This window comes from Mytilus californianus, unplaced genomic scaffold, assembly GCF_021869535.1.
Source record: "Mytilus californianus isolate M0D057914Y unplaced genomic scaffold, xbMytCali1.0.p SCAF_112, whole genome shotgun sequence".
NCBI lineage: Eukaryota > Metazoa > Mollusca > Bivalvia > Mytilida > Mytilidae > Mytilus > Mytilus californianus.
The window spans coordinates 85,372-91,938 of NW_026262596.1; positions in this window are offsets into that span (position 1 = coordinate 85,372).

The window sequence follows — 6,567 nt, forward strand, 5'->3', positions numbered from 1 at the left end:
ATGTGTATGTTTGTTTGTGTGTTTGTTTGTTTGTTTGTTTGTTTGTTTCTTTCTTTGAAAGGTCCATATTAGTGTGTTGGTTAAGTTTCTATATTTAGTTTGGAAAGTTTTTATTCTATTTTAGGTCCCGCGCGCGTCTTTGTCTCGCGCCAGATTGTGGCGTCACGTGACGAAGCTTTATAATAGCGAAAACTTAGTATTTTTATTTCTTTTTAGGTGGGGACGTTGGACAGACAACATGTATAGCGACGGAATACACACAATGTATTTCTTTTGTCATTGTAGGTAATTGACATTTCGATCACAGTTCACGAGCAGTGCATGCTTTGGATTTAATTGATCCTGTGTAACTTTAAAACACGTTTATCGATTATTTTCATACAATGTACATTTTTCAGCAGCAGTTTGTAACACAGATTTGTATTTCAATCTAGGAGCGGACATTTTATTGTAGGATTTCACTGAGATTTACGGAACTAGCAAGCGATTTTTACGGCATTGCAATTCCTTTTCTCTAGGAAAATTCTTGAGAGATATCTGCACCACGTTGTTTTATGAAGATGTAATGCATGTATAACCTGCTGACTGCAAATTTTATGGGTCAATTGGACATGTAGTTTCCCAGAACATCTGATAACAAGCATGTGGATTTTTTTTTTTCAGAAGAGATGTAAATACAATATTACACACATGAGACGAAAACATGCATACAATGAATGAATGAATGAATGAATGAATGAATGATTGATTGATTGATTGATTGGTTGGTTGGTTGGTTGGTTGGTTGATTAATTGGTTGGTTGGTTGGTTGATTAAACACGTGGGATAGGGTCTCTTGAAACAAGCGGAAAAAAAAACAAAGGAAATCTTGGACCCCGTATTAAACACATGAGACGGAAACATGCACACAATGAATGATTGGTTGGTTGGTTGGTTGGTTGGTTGGTTTATTTATTGGTTAGTTGGTTGATTGATTGATTGATTGATTAATTAAACACGTGGGATAGGGTTTCTTGAAACAAGCGAAAAAGAAACAAAGGAGATCTTGGACCCCGTATTAAACACATAAGACGAAAACATGCATACAATGAATGATTGATTGGTTGGTTGGTTGGTTGGTTTGTTGGTTTATTGATTGATTGATTGATTGATTGGTTGGTTGGTTGGTTGGTTGGTTGGTTGGTTAATAAACTTAACATGTGGGATATGGTGGTCTCTTGAAACAAGCGAAAAAAAAAACAAATGAGATCTTGGACCCCATATTAAACACAGGAGACGGAAACATGTATGCATGCAATGATTGATTGAATGGTTGGTTGGTTGGTTGGTTGATTGATTGGTTAGTTAGTTGGTTGATTGATTGATTGGTTGGTTGGTTGGTTGGTTGGTTGATTGATTGATTGATTGATTGATCAATTAATTAGACACGTGGGATATGGTCTCTTTAAACAATCGAAATAGAAACAAATAAGATCTTGGTCCCCATATTAAACACATGAGACAGAAACATGCATGCAATGAATGATTGATTGATTGATTGATTGATTGATTGGTTGGTTGGTTGGTTGGTTGGTTGGTTGGTTAACACAGAGAACGGATCCACTTTGATCATGCAAAGACGGAATAGAAAGCCTACATACTATATCTAAACACATGGGATTTATCTTTTGAGAGATCACTTAACAAGTAGTAAGGTTAAAGGTCAATGTCAACCTACAAAAGCACTAAACCACACATAAAACTCTTTAAATAGTGCCAAAAACACACAATTTGCCTTTTTTACATGACCTTGACCTTTGACCTTGACCTATATTTTCAAGTTATGGTCCAATGATCACAAATCAAAAGACCCTAGGTCTTTACAACTTACGGTTCATGAGATTTATATGCATATTGAAAAGTAAAATATTCAAGGGGAAATAACTCCTATAAGAAGTCACTGGATCGCTTCGGTTAAAATTATTTAAAGTTGCGACATGTGGCAAGGAACATTTTTAAAAAAATCATTTGCCGCTAACTCTTATAGTTTATGAAGAGTAGCGATAACAATGGTTTTTGTAATTGGGGAGATAACTCCTATAAGGTAAATAGTACACTTTGGTGCCCCTAATACAAGATAGCTTTTATTAACCCGATACTTGGTACTCAAGATCATTTTGATATGTTGCGTACTTTTCTTGACTTTTGACTTTGAAAACGGCGGAAGAAAAAGAATAATAAATATAAATCAATTGCTTAAAAAAGCAATTGTAAACGGTCTTTCCCCTTCTGAAACATGATTGATTGATTGATATATGTGTATGTTTGTTTGTGTGTTTGTTTGTTTGTTTGTTTGTTTGTTTCTTTCTTTGAAAGGTCCATATTAGTGTGTTGGTTAAGTTTCTATATTTAGTTTGGAAAGTTTTTATTCTATTTTAGGTCCCGCGCGCGTCTTTGTCTCGCGCCAGATTGTGGCGTCACGTGACGAAGCTTTATAATAGCGAAAACTTAGTATTTTTATTTCTTTTTAGGTGGGGACGTTGGACAGACAACATGTATAGCGACGGAATACACACAATGTATTTCTTTTGTCATTGTAGGTAATTGACATTTCGATCACAGTTCACGAGCAGTGCATGCTTTGGATTTAATTGATCCTGTGTAACTTTAAAACACGTTTATCGATTATTTTCATACAATGTACATTTTTCAGCAGCAGTTTGTAACACAGATTTGTATTTCAATCTAGGAGCGGACATTTTATTGTAGGATTTCACTGAGATTTACGGAACTAGCAAGCGATTTTTACGGCATTGCAATTCCTTTTCTCTAGGAAAATTCTTGAGAGATATCTGCACCACGTTGTTTTATGAAGATGTAATGCATGTATAACCTGCTGACTGCAAATTTTATGGGTCAATTGGACATGTAGTTTCCCAGAACATCTGATAACAAGCATGTGGATTTTTTTTTTTCAGAAGAGATGTAAATACAATATTACACACATGAGACGAAAACATGCATACAATGAATGAATGAATGAATGAATGAATGAATGATTGATTGATTGATTGATTGGTTGGTTGGTTGGTTGGTTGGTTGATTAATTGGTTGGTTGGTTGGTTGATTAAACACGTGGGATAGGGTCTCTTGAAACAAGCGGAAAAAAAAACAAAGGAAATCTTGGACCCCGTATTAAACACATGAGACGGAAACATGCACACAATGAATGATTGGTTGGTTGGTTGGTTGGTTGGTTGGTTTATTTATTGGTTAGTTGGTTGATTGATTGATTGATTGATTAATTAAACACGTGGGATAGGGTTTCTTGAAACAAGCGAAAAAGAAACAAAGGAGATCTTGGACCCCGTATTAAACACATAAGACGAAAACATGCATACAATGAATGATTGATTGGTTGGTTGGTTGGTTGGTTTGTTGGTTTATTGATTGATTGATTGATTGATTGATTGGTTGGTTGGTTGGTTGGTTGGTTGGTTGGTTAATAAACTTAACATGTGGGATATGGTGGTCTCTTGAAACAAGCGAAAAAAAAAACAAATGAGATCTTGGACCCCATATTAAACACAGGAGACGGAAACATGTATGCATGCAATGATTGATTGAATGGTTGGTTGGTTGGTTGGTTGATTGATTGGTTAGTTAGTTGGTTGATTGATTGATTGGTTGGTTGGTTGGTTGGTTGGTTGATTGATTGATTGATTGATTGATCAATTAATTAGACACGTGGGATATGGTCTCTTTAAACAATCGAAATAGAAACAAATAAGATCTTGGTCCCCATATTAAACACATGAGACAGAAACATGCATGCAATGAATGATTGATTGATTGATTGATTGATTGATTGGTTGGTTGGTTGGTTGGTTGGTTGGTTGGTTAACACAGAGAACGGATCCACTTTGATCATGCAAAGACGGAATAGAAAGCCTACATACTATATCTAAACACATGGGATTTATCTTTTGAGAGATCACTTAACAAGTAGTAAGGTTAAAGGTCAATGTCAACCTACAAAAGCACTAAACCACACATAAAACTCTTTAAATAGTGCCAAAAACACACAATTTGCCTTTTTTACATGACCTTGACCTTTGACCTTGACCTATATTTTCAAGTTATGGTCCAATGATCACAAATCAAAAGACCCTAGGTCTTTACAACTTACGGTTCATGAGATTTATATGCATATTGAAAAGTAAAATATTCAAGGGGAAATAACTCCTATAAGAAGTCACTGGATCGCTTCGGTTAAAATTATTTAAAGTTGCGACATGTGGCAAGGAACATTTTTAAAAAAATCATTTGCCGCTAACTCTTATAGTTTATGAAGAGTAGCGATAACAATGGTTTTTGTAATTGGGGAGATAACTCCTATAAGGTAAATAGTACACTTTGGTGCCCCTAATACAAGATAGCTTTTATTAACCCGATACTTGGTACTCAAGATCATTTTGATATGTTGCGTACTTTTCTTGACTTTTGACTTTGAAAACGGCGGAAGAAAAAGAATAATAAATATAAATCAATTGCTTAAAAAAGCAATTGTAAACGGTCTTTCCCCTTCTGAAACATGATTGATTGATTGATATATGTGTATGTTTGTTTGTGTGTTTGTTTGTTTGTTTGTTTGTTTGTTTCTTTCTTTGAAAGGTCCATATTAGTGTGTTGGTTAAGTTTCTATATTTAGTTTGGAAAGTTTTTATTCTATTTTAGGTCCCGCGCGCGTCTTTGTCTCGCGCCAGATTGTGGCGTCACGTGACGAAGCTTTATAATAGCGAAAACTTAGTATTTTTATTTCTTTTTAGGTGGGGACGTTGGACAGACAACATGTATAGCGACGGAATACACACAATGTATTTCTTTTGTCATTGTAGGTAATTGACATTTCGATCACAGTTCACGAGCAGTGCATGCTTTGGATTTAATTGATCCTGTGTAACTTTAAAACACGTTTATCGATTATTTTCATACAATGTACATTTTTCAGCAGCAGTTTGTAACACAGATTTGTATTTCAATCTAGGAGCGGACATTTTATTGTAGGATTTCACTGAGATTTACGGAACTAGCAAGCGATTTTTACGGCATTGCAATTCCTTTTCTCTAGGAAAATTCTTGAGAGATATCTGCACCACGTTGTTTTATGAAGATGTAATGCATGTATAACCTGCTGACTGCAAATTTTATGGGTCAATTGGACATGTAGTTTCCCAGAACATCTGATAACAAGCATGTGGATTTTTTTTTTTCAGAAGAGATGTAAATACAATATTACACACATGAGACGAAAACATGCATACAATGAATGAATGAATGAATGAATGAATGAATGATTGATTGATTGATTGATTGGTTGGTTGGTTGGTTGGTTGGTTGATTAATTGGTTGGTTGGTTGGTTGATTAAACACGTGGGATAGGGTCTCTTGAAACAAGCGGAAAAAAAAACAAAGGAAATCTTGGACCCCGTATTAAACACATGAGACGGAAACATGCACACAATGAATGATTGGTTGGTTGGTTGGTTGGTTGGTTGGTTTATTTATTGGTTAGTTGGTTGATTGATTGATTGATTGATTAATTAAACACGTGGGATAGGGTTTCTTGAAACAAGCGAAAAAGAAACAAAGGAGATCTTGGACCCCGTATTAAACACATAAGACGAAAACATGCATACAATGAATGATTGATTGGTTGGTTGGTTGGTTGGTTTGTTGGTTTATTGATTGATTGATTGATTGATTGGTTGGTTGGTTGGTTGGTTGGTTGGTTGGTTAATAAACTTAACATGTGGGATATGGTGGTCTCTTGAAACAAGCGAAAAAAAAAACAAATGAGATCTTGGACCCCATATTAAACACAGGAGACGGAAACATGTATGCATGCAATGATTGATTGAATGGTTGGTTGGTTGGTTGGTTGATTGATTGGTTAGTTAGTTGGTTGATTGATTGATTGGTTGGTTGGTTGGTTGGTTGGTTGATTGATTGATTGATTGATTGATCAATTAATTAGACACGTGGGATATGGTCTCTTTAAACAATCGAAATAGAAACAAATAAGATCTTGGTCCCCATATTAAACACATGAGACAGAAACATGCATGCAATGAATGATTGATTGATTGATTGATTGATTGATTGGTTGGTTGGTTGGTTGGTTGGTTGGTTGGTTAACACAGAGAACGGATCCACTTTGATCATGCAAAGACGGAATAGAAAGCCTACATACTATATCTAAACACATGGGATTTATCTTTTGAGAGATCACTTAACAAGTAGTAAGGTTAAAGGTCAATGTCAACCTACAAAAGCACTAAACCACACATAAAACTCTTTAAATAGTGCCAAAAACACACAATTTGCCTTTTTTACATGACCTTGACCTTTGACCTTGACCTATATTTTCAAGTTATGGTCCAATGATCACAAATCAAAAGACCCTAGGTCTTTACAACTTACGGTTCATGAGATTTATATGCATATTGAAAAGTAAAATATTCAAGGGGAAATAACTCCTATAAGAAGTCACTGGATCGCTTCGGTTAAAATTATTTAAAGTTGCGA